Source organism: Dicentrarchus labrax, unplaced genomic scaffold (assembly GCF_905237075.1).
Source record: "Dicentrarchus labrax unplaced genomic scaffold, dlabrax2021, whole genome shotgun sequence".
Taxonomy (NCBI): Eukaryota; Metazoa; Chordata; class Actinopteri; family Moronidae; genus Dicentrarchus; species Dicentrarchus labrax.
In genome coordinates, this window is record NW_026136714.1 from 6900573 (window position 1) to 6913060 (window position 12488).

At 43.1% G+C, this 12488-nt stretch overlaps 1 protein-coding gene across 1 annotated transcript in view; it reads right to left on the bottom strand.

Moving 5' to 3' along the window:
* Window positions 1-12488, bottom strand: part of fam172a (family with sequence similarity 172 member A) — a 150655-nt gene that overhangs the window by 6191 nt on the left and 131976 nt on the right. The window lies entirely within an intron of this gene.

The following is a 12488-nucleotide window of genomic DNA, read 5'->3' on the forward strand; positions in this document are numbered from 1 at the left end:
TCCGCACCAAACGCTGCATGCTGTTACAAATGGTAATCGGCTCTGATTGTCACAAATTTCAAAACAAACGCTAGGTGACTGAAAAGCCAAAGTGACGCCCCGAGTGATACTCCGACAGAAAGCCCGAATCAAAGCATGCCGACTATAATTAGGTTCCATCTGGGCTACATTATTTAAAGCCGCACCAGTTAATTGCTTGTGTACAAATGGCCTATTTTATTTGAATCAAACTTTTTTTGTGATTCGTAATTACATTGATGTGAAGGGGGCCATATCTCTTTACTTCATTTATAATATAAATACATATTCAAATTATTAAGAGGACTTTGAGGCAGGGGAATGTAAAGTGATGATACTTTTCTTGTGAACTGAATTTCTTTAAACAATTATGAGTGCTTAATCAAATATACTGACATTTAGGTTAAACATTTAATGAGCTTCAATTAAAAAAGGAGATGAACAATGATATAAACATGAAGCAAAAATTACAAAAACAGAATACCTAACAGGACTGATAAACATAATATTATTGCATGCAGAAGCAAACATTTTCTCATTTCCTCTTGACAAAGTTTTCATCAAAAATCTAACGCAAACAGTGGATTTTCTTATCGATTTCCTATCAACAGTAACCTAAGCTTTTGTTTTATCTCGATGTGAGGCGGAGCAGTGCATTGTGGTATGGGCCCTGGCTGGCTGTAACCTTAGCCGGGGTGCTGTTTGTGGAAACTATCTGTTGCATGGATCAGCGGTGGGGAATCGCTATCTGTATCCTGGTTGTCAGACGATCGGATTTCCGCCCCTGACGCTCTCTGATATTAGATGATCTTCTGTGGTGTGTGTGAGAGTATGTGTGTGTGTGTGTGTGTGTATTAGTTCCTATGTGTGTGGCTGTCCATATGAGATGCACATGCGCATACAGTCAGTTATGCGTGTTGTCATCTTGCTTGCCGACATGCGTAAAGGTCAGCAATGTCATTTTGTCCCACGTGGCTGTCTGTCGAAGGGGGTAGGACATGTTGCCACTGGAGATGAGGTCAAAGAGAGCCCAGGCAGGTGACAGCCGGTCAGCCACACTGCCAGAGCAACTCTGTAACAAAACGTGGAGATGTTGTCCTCAGTCAAAAAGCTAATTAAATCTAAATTTACGCCCCCTCCCTACCACCACCACTCAATTTCCACTCTTGCTGGAGACATCCACATCAACCCCACAAACAGTGTAACAGGTATAAGCAGACTTTTATTTACGCTATGCAACACTTCATGTTTAATAAAATCAACATGGTACTAAGCCTCCACGGGTCTATAGGAGCAGGAGAGACACACATGCATCACACAAGAAAAAATTAAACAGGAAAACTACTCAAAACAGAGCTCATTTCATCAAACCAGTAATACCACTGCTGCTTCTTGAATGCAATTCATTTTTAATGCTCGTCGGTAAGCTGGGTCTGCTTTCCCCCCCCATCTCCCTCGTACTGCTTTTAATTACTTTGCTTATTATTGCGTGTTGTTGTTAGACAAAAACAAGGCAGAACTCATTATACATCCAGAGATGAGGAACCTGAATCACTAGCTACAGGGGCCGCTGAGGGGACTCTGTATTTACTTAGAATAAAATACAAACAGAAGAGAGACAGAGAAACAAAATCGAGTGAAAGCCCAGAGAGGGGAGAATACCACATTAACTTGTTGAAATCATCACCCAATGTAAGCTACTTTACATTCCATATAATAATTCAAGGAAGAGAAAAAACTTGTGACAACAAGAACTCCACACAAAAGACGGCACTGTACTTCTACTTTCTACTTCTTTCTCCTTCAGTTCCCTCTCTTCATCTTCTTTCCCCACGTGCCACCTCCCTACCCAGACACTGAGACTGCACTGAGTGCTTTTTTATTTTAACGTGAATGAGTGGCCTTGGCCGTCATAAAGGACCCTCGCTTTTATAGACTTGGAGCAGAGTATTTACAAGATAACCCCAGTCCAAGGACAGCACAAGCTATTTGATACCAGTGTCAGACTCTCCCCTCTCCTCTTCAGTAAAAATCAAAAGCCCAAACAAGCCCTCGCCTTTGACAGCACCTCTCACTGTCAGTTGTTTTACTCTGCTCTACTAAAAAGAGATGAGACACTCTGAAATAAGAGGAGAGACAGCTGTGTGTGGCATTTCACAAAGACATCAGTTGTACCTTTTCTCATTTACTTCTTACATTGGCATAATAATGACATTAAATAATAGAGGTAGAGATTTATTTAAAAAAAAATATTAAAATTGAGGACTGTAGTTTAGCACTGTATATAAACAGAATGTGAAAATAAGTTGCTAGTAATTTTTCTCATTGTGGTCAGAATTGATACAAGGCAAGATATCAGGTACAAATATATCTCTCATGTAACAACCATTAAGATGTACAATAAAATCAGTCAATAAAATTCATATATTAAATAAATAAAAAACAGAATTACTATAAAATATACTGTACAAATCTTATATTTCTATTAAGAAGATATATACTTTTCTTTAATGTTTTAGGCCATTTGGATACAACTTAAAATAACTATTTTATACATGGCTGCTAAAGAGAATGGAAAAATGTAAGAAAAAGTATGGAGTTACTGACAAAATGTGTTATTTGGTTAAAAGGAATTGGCGATATAGTCTGAGCACACTATTTGCTCATAACTAACAAATCTACTCAACTACAACAAGAAAAACACATAACTGTCAGAATTCATGGTAGCTTTGGAAAACAAAACACTTAAATTATCAGATGCACACATAACACAAATTCTACTATTTATATCCTTAAAACTTGCTTCAATGACATATCCATGCCCCACCATTATGGAGAACAATTTAAATGTTCACTCCACCATGTCCAAGATTCACTGGCAGTTTCTTTTTTAAACGTGTGCATATACCTGTTGATTCAGTGTGCGTATGTGACGGAGAAAGTCACAGAAAGAGAGAGATTGAGTGACTGAGTGTGCGTACACATGTATGTGTATGGAGGGGCCTTGTTGGGAGTGCCACCCAGACATTAGCACTGTAAACAGTGCAGGCCTCCTTCCCTGTCCAGGCCCTTTGTTCCATCTGCACCACCATTGGTCAGGACTTAAATGGCAAACACTCAGGGGCTGCTAGCTCGCCTGACACGGTTTTGTTTTTGGCCTATTGAGGGGCAATGGAGAGCTTCTGTTTCTATGCCCGGGCACAATGTGTCTCAAAAGCAGCATGGCTGAAAAGAGAGGCCCCCACAAAGACTGTCCATTAGTGGAGGCACTGCATGCATGCGTATACGTGCATTCACATATGCACAAGCACACACACACACACACACACACACACACACACACACACACACACACACACACACACACACACACACACACACACACACACACACACACACACACACACACACACACACACACACCATGATGCTTGGGCAAGGGTCAGGACAGACAACCTTGCCAAAGACGCTGGTGGAGATGGAGCATTTGCACATGTGGGTGTGCCCATGCACAAGCTAACGCACGCACGCACGCACGCACGCACGCACGCACGCACGCACGCACACACACACACACACACACACACACACACACACACACACAACAAAGCCACACAGTCTATATAACCAAATCCAAGCCAAACTGCATACTCGCTACACCACTTCACTATACTACACTCACTCCTCACTCACGTAAACACACAACCTCTGCTCCACTTCACCACAATGAGGTCTGGCACACACACATGCACGCACACACGCACCTCCCTAACACATCCAGGACAATACCAGGCATAGAAAAACACACACTGACACACACACGCACACTTCTACAATATCAGACATACACACATCACTCAGTCACAAAAGAGGTGGAGGAGGAGGAAAGGGGTAAGAGAGGCCCCCTTGCACCTGTAAGAACGACAGGCTGCATTCAGAATCAATGGTCCCAGAATGGACAGCTTTGAGTGTGAGAACCCCCATCCACACAAGGCCATGGCGACACACCTTACATACAGCCCTCCTTCACTGAACAGGTTGTCTAAGGTCTATAGAAGAATAGAGCACAGCAATTAACACCACTAGCACATGCTTTGTATAATGTTAGATATAACTGCAAAGTATCTAAAAGGAATTATACACTGGCAGCATGTTACGGGAATGCACAGTGCATAACAATATTTTTTAAATGATTCCTTCTCTTTACATTCCACCATATAAATCTGTGTCCTCTGGCTGTAAATGTTTAAACAACACTACTCTTGTTGTTTTCATTGCTAATAATGAGAAAAAAATGCAACAAGGGATTTTTTTTTTGCATGTGCTTTATAGTGCTAGGGCTTATTTTTGGTGACCCAAAGCATGAAGCGAATTTGATAGCGTTACAGCTACAGTAGTCATAGCCAGAACTTAACCAAAAGATCTCTTGCGCACGATTGGCTAAAAAAAGAGTTGCGCAGTGGATGCAAATGATTGATACTCTGTGCAATAATTTGTCATTCGTGTCAATCTTTAACAAAGCTGAGAAAACACATCTATTTTGGCACAAAGCATTCACCTTTGGACCTTAGGACATGAAAATGAAAAACAATGCAAATGATCATGAGTAGAGTTACCTGGCCTCAGACTGTACTAAACTTAAGGTGTACACAATAATAAACACAGTCACATGAACATACATACACGTGGGTTTCTTAGGGTTAGATGACATACATGATGATGATACATACACACTCTGATAAACATGCAGGAGGACCAATGGTTATCTCTATGTGAGCTAAAGAGGTAAACATTTATGAAATGGCGAGATAAGAAAATTGGGTTCTGGAGGACATTTTTGACCACCTGATGGTCAGGTGTTCACTGCAACATTTGGTATACGAGACTGTATGATTTCCACAGAGTTTTGGAGTACGAGTCTACTATAATGGAAGTCTGACATCTAAATCCACCAACTAGGTGCTTCATAAGAGCCTTCTTTTTCCCTCTCAAATAGACACACAAACACCTGCTATGGATGCATAGAGCTACTTGTCACATGGCCTTGTGATCCCATGCATTATAACACATATAGAGAAGGGGAGATGTGTGAGTTGGAGGGATGAAAAGAATAGAGGAGAGGAGAGGAGAGGAGAGGAGAGGAGAGGGGTCAGGTGGGGGAGGAGCAGGCCAGGGGTGGAGATAGCAGAGAGTGGGTGTTGAGGGTGGAGCAGGTCTGAAATAGATCACTTAGGGGAACAAAGTGTAATTAATGGGTCGCCACAGATAAGAGGGCTCTGGCCCTATCTGGGAATGTGCTAATGGAGTTGACACACACTCAACAAGATCAGTGGACAACTCCTATGTGTGTGTACGTGTTTGCATGCGCATGCATGGGTGCATGGGTGTGTGTTTTAAGGACACACAATGGATAAATAGTGGGAGGAGAAGACTGCTAAGGTGACAGGTTAACACGGTTTCCTCCATGACGAAGATCTGCCATCCCTGCAATCAGAGAAAATCCAGAAGGAAACACACACACGCACGCACGCACGCACGCACGCACGCACACACACACACACACACACACACACACACACACACACACACACACACACACAGACACACAAAAGGTTTCTTCTTACACCCAGCCATAACACACAAACATATGTACGTGAATCCACCTCCCTAACTCACGTCCACGTCTCGCCTCACATCAAAACATGAGTGATGTTATTACACTTGGCGAGCCGGCACGCCTTCAGTCGCGGGGATGTGGTTGTTTACGGAGAGATGGAGGAGGAGGAAGCCGCCTGGTCAAGAGAGGGTCAGACCTGAAGTGTTCTAAGAGAAGCAAACTGACACAAACCTCTCCTCAAACTTCCTGCCTGCGTGTGTCCCTGCGTCAGGGGAACCTGGCTGGAGCCAAGGGGCCTGTGCGTGTGGATATGTGTGTGCGTGTGTGTTGGTTAAATCTCTGGGGTTTGGAGCCTGGCTGGCGAGGTCGGGGGGAGGGTATGCAGGAGCCCACGTGTGCCGGGACAGTGAGATGGTTTGTGATGGACAAGGCAAGACAAGGAGGATTTCCCCTGTTTGTCTGAGAGAAGGGAGCAGTCGTGTCACACACACACACATACAGAGTGGAAGAAGTCTGTCTCCGGGATGGATATTTGTGTGTGTGTGTGTATGTGTGTGGCATGAGGGGAATAGGTCAGGCATCTGGTTGGTTTTGTGTGTAGCTCTGTCTGTGTGCGCACGCCTCTCTCAGGGTCACAGACCCTGGGGCCATCTACTTCAGTCTGGACTTAGTCAGAGAAGCCAAGGCCACATTGACACACTGCATGACTTAATAATATAGAGACCGCTGGCTTGGTGCCACAAATACAAGGCTTGGACGTGTGAATAATAAACAAAAAAAAAAGACACATATCTTACATCTTTATGGAAATGAACTATTTAATATCATTACAGTCACCTTGACAAGTCAATAAATATCAAATGAAGTAAATGTAACAGTCCTTAAACACAAGGGTGTGACCTCGACAATAGCACGCTGTGCATTATGTTGTTATTTGTGTCCATAGCAGCCTGAAACGTGTGTTTTGTTTGTATTTGAATGTGTGATGTAGCATCAGGGGGTTAAACGGAGAGGGACGAGACTCTGATCTGTCAGGACAAGGGGAGAACGACTTCAAAGACTCAACATCAACTCCTCTCTCTCTCTCTCTCTCTCTCTCTCTCTCTCTCTCACACACACACTTTCACGCACACACACACAAACACACTGACGGACAGTCCATTGCTCCCAGCATATCTCTACTTTGTCCTTGGACTGTCTGAATACCACTGGAGGCGAGCATGATTTGAGAGAGCAAGTGGGAACAAGAGAGAGGGAGACAGAGAGAGGGGAAGAAAGAAGAAAATGATAGAGGGAAGGAGAGGGAGAGAAAAGAGGCGCCCCTCAATGACATCTAAAGAGATAACTCACTCTCCAGAGCTTCTTTTCTCTTGCTATCACTTTCCCAGGCAGCGCTCATGCCACATAAGGCCTCAAGTGTGTGTATGTGTTAACTTTGCGTGTGTGCACGTGCATGAATGATGAGTGACAGTAGCGTATGTGGGAATACACTGTACGTGAAGGTGAAAATGGCAAAAGATTTTTGAATCACAATGAGATGATCTAAAGAGCTATCAAGCACAATGACGTGCATACTAAATACAGCACATTGTATATGAAGGCCTGAAACAAAATGTTCTGCTTTGTCAGATTTCATTAAGGTTGTCAGAGATATGTGTAAAACAGAGATGCATTAAAACTGGTTTGCATGTAACGTCAGTGTTTAATTGTACACATAAAGCTGAAAGTTGATAATGTGAAAATAACTGCATGCTGTATGTATATTCATGGCAGAATCATTTCGCTGTGAATCTGCACTCAGATGGCTACTTAAGAAATGATGTACAGAACACAACACAAACAACAGCTGGCTTGCCTCTTGATTGAAAGTTAACTTTGGGAAAACAAAGCATCGGGCCAGCGGCGGGTCATAACAATGTTGAAAACACCCAAACAAAACATCAGGAAAACACAAAGTGGTCCAACGCTGCCACTGTTGTTGGAAATGCCCCCCTTTGTAGGCACAGACAACTGTGGGGAAAAGTTAACCTTTTGATAAGCTGCTTCCAGTCCCAGCTGTATGCAGTTTTCATCGAAATTTGTGAGTCAGAAAGAGAATAATTATCTCCTCTCGCTCCATGCAGAGGCAAGGGGTTGCAGCCCCCAGTCTGGTCTTCATAAATGAACTGAAGTCCTGAAATGAATCAGTGCTGATGAGCAGAGAGAGAAACTGAGCAATGCTTATTCATAACCCCAAAATAAAGCCAACTTACAACGTTACTGGTTAAGTAGAACAGCAAAGATGGAGCATGTAAACAGGAATTGCAACATGCATGAAGACCAGAATCTTAATTTTCTTCATCCCAATACAGAATTAACTTTAAAATAATACTGATAAGAAACCAACACATAAACCTGTAAGGCTGCATTTAGATTAATGATAGCGCTGCTTCAGATATTACAGCTTTTAAATTAATTTCAATGAGATCGCTACATTTGTGCTGTGAAGTTGTCGTCTCGGGGGGCTCCAGCTGGGTCGCCTATCAGAAAAAGTTGGCAGCTGTAAAGCACTGCGCTAATTCTACTATTTACCTTGCAAGTAATGAGACAGTGGAGCACATCATTGTTGCCTTGATACAGTTCTAGAGAGATTCTGCCTCAAAGGACTCTAAACAGCTGTTACACCCTCCGACTGGTTTTCCTGGTTTTTATTTATCTTTACACCTGTACCTGTAGTAATCAGACCACTGGAGCTGATGTGTTTCTTTGGTTATGTTCACACTGCGAGCACTCAGATCAGATTTTTTTTGTCTGGCTGTTTACATAATTCTTTAAATGTGGCCCATAAGATTCCAATGTGAACAGGTCATGGTCCTAAAGTGACCTGCTTTATGAATGTCAATCTAGAGTAACATAAAAATGACATGAATTCTGATATGACGGTTTACACTGAGGTCACAATGCAAAAAAATAAGATTTGTGTCTCATTTGGACCATATATGAAAGTGGCCCAAATCAGAACTGAAAAGTTCAGATTCCATTTGATTTGTGCTGTTCACACTGTCATGAACCCCCCCCCCCCGATATGAGTCACAATGTAATAAACACTTTGGCCACTTGTGCCTGCTGTGAGAACACAGCCCAACAGTCCTTGCTCTGGAAGACTTTCCTTATCAGTACAAGAACAAACATGTATGCATAATAGTCCATAGCATGCACATAGAAACACAAGTTGAGCAGTGTCTGCCAAACAGGACAAGGTCACTGATCCCTGCTTCAGAGTGGCCACGATCACCTCTAGAGGAGACACACTCTACACCCACCCTGGCACAGACACACGTGTACACAGACACACACAGGGGAAAAAAAAGCTCCCACCCCAACAGAGCTTAAGACCTTTATCTGACAGCATCAGCTAACACCAGATACACACACAGTCCTGCCCTGACCTTGCAGCACTTCAAGACTAATCAAAATTGTAGCTGGGATCAGAGGTGTGGGTACAACGGGCAGAGAGAGTCATTCATTTTGTGCATGTGTATGTGTTATTCTATATGTCTGTGTGTGTGTGTGTGTGTGTGTGTGTGTGTGTATGTGTGGTGCGATGGACGAGACGAGTCAGAGATTGAGGGAGGGGAGGTCAGGGGAGGCACTCACCCTCTCAATCCTCCACTATTGACTTGTGAGCAGAGAGACGGTGCCGAGCGGTCAACGGCAAATTGAATAAACTGATCAATAACCTCGCACTTGTCAGGAGGGACGAATGCACCTTTTAAAAAAACACAGCAGCCCAACTTGAACTATGCAGGAGGGGACCATTGATCAAATCATGTAGAGCTCTGCCAGCCCGCTCACCCAGTTTTGTCCTCCATCCATGACATGTGTAGAGCGCTACTTCTCAATAACACCATGGGAGAGGGCTTAAAGAGGAGAGGCGGCGAGATGAGGTGTCATAGCATTTTGACAATGGGAAGCCATAACCAAGTTGCAAATTAAAACATTAAAAAAGATAACAGACACATTAGAGGATAATGGTTTATCCACAGCTTTCAAACAGCAAACAATTTAAGAGTGTGATTGAGCATGTGTATGTGCAGAGGTGGCTGCTTGTTGAGGCAGGTGATGGAGAGAAGTGAAAGAGAGAGGCACAAGGTAAAAAAGTCAGCAGGATTGGGGGACTGAGAGAGAGGGGAAGGAAGCTGTGAGCAAGAGCGGCAGAAACAGAAGTGCGGGAAGGAAGAAAGGAGAGGAGAAAAACTACCCTCTGTCATAATTTAAACGAGCCGTAGTCTCCCAACGCTCTGTTTACAATGTATAATTTATGCCTCCCAGTTCAAACACAGCTTTATCTGCACTCAGCTGCTAAGTGATATGATTTCACTTTTTATAGCAGCCCCCCTACCCGTCCAATCCACCCCCACCCCCAGTCCCTCTGTAATGCAGGCTGGTGTGATTCTGCACGCCTCATGCACTGACTTTCAACTGTACAGCCCCCCGAGGGCTAAAGTAGCATATTAAACCCCTCCCTAACCCCATCCTCTTCCCTCCCTTAAGCAAAACCACAGCCCTAGACACACACTTAAGCACATGCGTTCTTGCGTGTGTGCGCACACACCCACAGACATGCACACCCTATATGCTGGAAAAAGAGAGGGCTGCCTCATATTTTACAGCAGTTAAAGTTTCTTTCTGTATTTATTGCCGTGTTGGTGAGCAGTAATGTCCCATTTCACAGCAGCACACTCTGACCTCTGATCAGAGCCTCTCTGATGACCCCATGGCTCTGACTGAGTTGCACTAATACGCCACTTAGGTTACTCCGGTTTAATGGCACTTTTCATCTGCCCCCTCCACACTTACCCATTGGTGCGCGCACACGCACCGCCACACACACACACGCATACACACGCATACACATGCATTACAGATATATATATATATAAATATATATATATATATATATATATATAGAGAGAGATATTGTAGTTAACATCAGACTAAGGGGGCATTGTGGGTAATGTTTGGAGTCCTAATACACAAAGTGGTTGTCAAGGGTTACACCCTATAATAAAGGCCTAATGGGTTTCCACAGTGTTCACCATGGTGATCAGTGAAGTGATGACACCAAGGGTCAAAAATTCAACCAATGAAGGCATAAACTGTGGAAGGTGAATATGAACATTAATACATAATGTATTTAGTAGTCATTACTAATATTAATTTTGGTTACCATAGACCATATCAAGGTATTTTCATTTGAGAAAATGTAACTGTTGTACAAACTTAGCTCTGTTATGATGTTATGGATTACGATTTCAAACCAAATTAAAAATAGTCACATGTGATGATTTTCTGCCTCATATACTATCAAAAGAAAACATGAATCATACTATGAACTATGGTCTATTCTTATTACACCATTATGTAACAAATCAATTTATCTGACTTCTGTAAAGCACTATCCCTCTGCTTTTCTTCTTCTCTGAACCTATCTCCTTTACTTTCCCATCATTTCATCTATGCATCATACAGCTCCCTTCTCCCTTCCTCCAGCATCCCTCTTTTTACTTATTCTCTGCCATCTCCACTCCTCTTCTTTCTCAGATATCTGCCTACATAGTGTTTGTGCTAGCAGAAAATTCCCACTTCGTCTCTGGGGGGAACTGCGTTTTTCTCTGCTCCGCTCGACTCTCGTTCTTCTCTTGTATGTTTTCCATGCTGGCAAAGCTTCCTCTTCCTGCATGCAGCAGGGAGTGTGCTCCGTCTGCGGCTGTCCCATAAGGGACCCTACAGTGTGATGTTACAATCTCTTCATCCAGAGGGATCCTCTCTCTATCTTTCTCTCTCTCTGGCTGCTCTTTTCTCTCTTTCTCTACAAGATGTTCATGCCCTTATTTTTTTCTGTGACTACTTTATCCTCTTCTCCCTCACTTCTTAATCTGTTTATCTGACTCTTACCCCCTGACACTTTCCACCTTGCATGCACACTCTCTCACTCTCTCACTCTTTCTCCCTACCCCCACATACACTCACATACTTAAAATGACTCCTTTTTCCTGTTTACTTTTCTGTTTTCCTGTATTCTTTTTTGGCACCGGCTGAGCTGAAAAAGTGCAAGTAGACATTTTGCCAAAAAATACAAAAAAAATATTAACATTCACAATTAACTGAGGTCTGCAATCGATATTTTTTGAAAGTCTGGTTGCAAGCTCTATCGTCCACCTTGTAGTCTCCAGTCCAGAGTTAAAAAATGTTTTAAGCATCATTTAAACACTTTGGGGATCTTTTGCTTTTAATGGAACGGTGTGTGAGGCCTGGAGCCCAGTAAAGTCTGGAGTTCCAAGACACCTCAAACCCCCTTCTGCTAGCATACTGAACAAAGCCTCAGTCTCAGTCAGTCTCCAGGGAGGTAGCTGTTGTGTGTGTGCTGCAGTCCAAATGACTGTCCAGCCAACAGACCAGGGACCCCCGCCATATGGCTAGGGGCTATCCTGTTCCAGTGTCCCTGTAGGGGCACACTATGATGGGCCACCCCACAGATCCTGAACTGGGCACCATGCCCTGTGACACACACTCAGTGGTAAAGAAGGATAACCCAAACACACATTGAAGCCACAAGACGTGCACTGCAGATGTGCAATATGCGCATTAACAAGGGGGCTGTCATTCACAAAAAAATCTTTCACAAACTCATGGTGCTTTCTCTTATAGGTAAGCTAAACAAAATGGAGTATAGCTTTAAATAAAACTTTTTCCCTCTCCTTAACCAAACCAATCATTCTGCCACAACCACCAACTTGTGAGCATCTCTGCACTGTACAATCCTGCACTGCATTGCATCTAGTAAATAGGAAATATCTAAGATGCATATAAG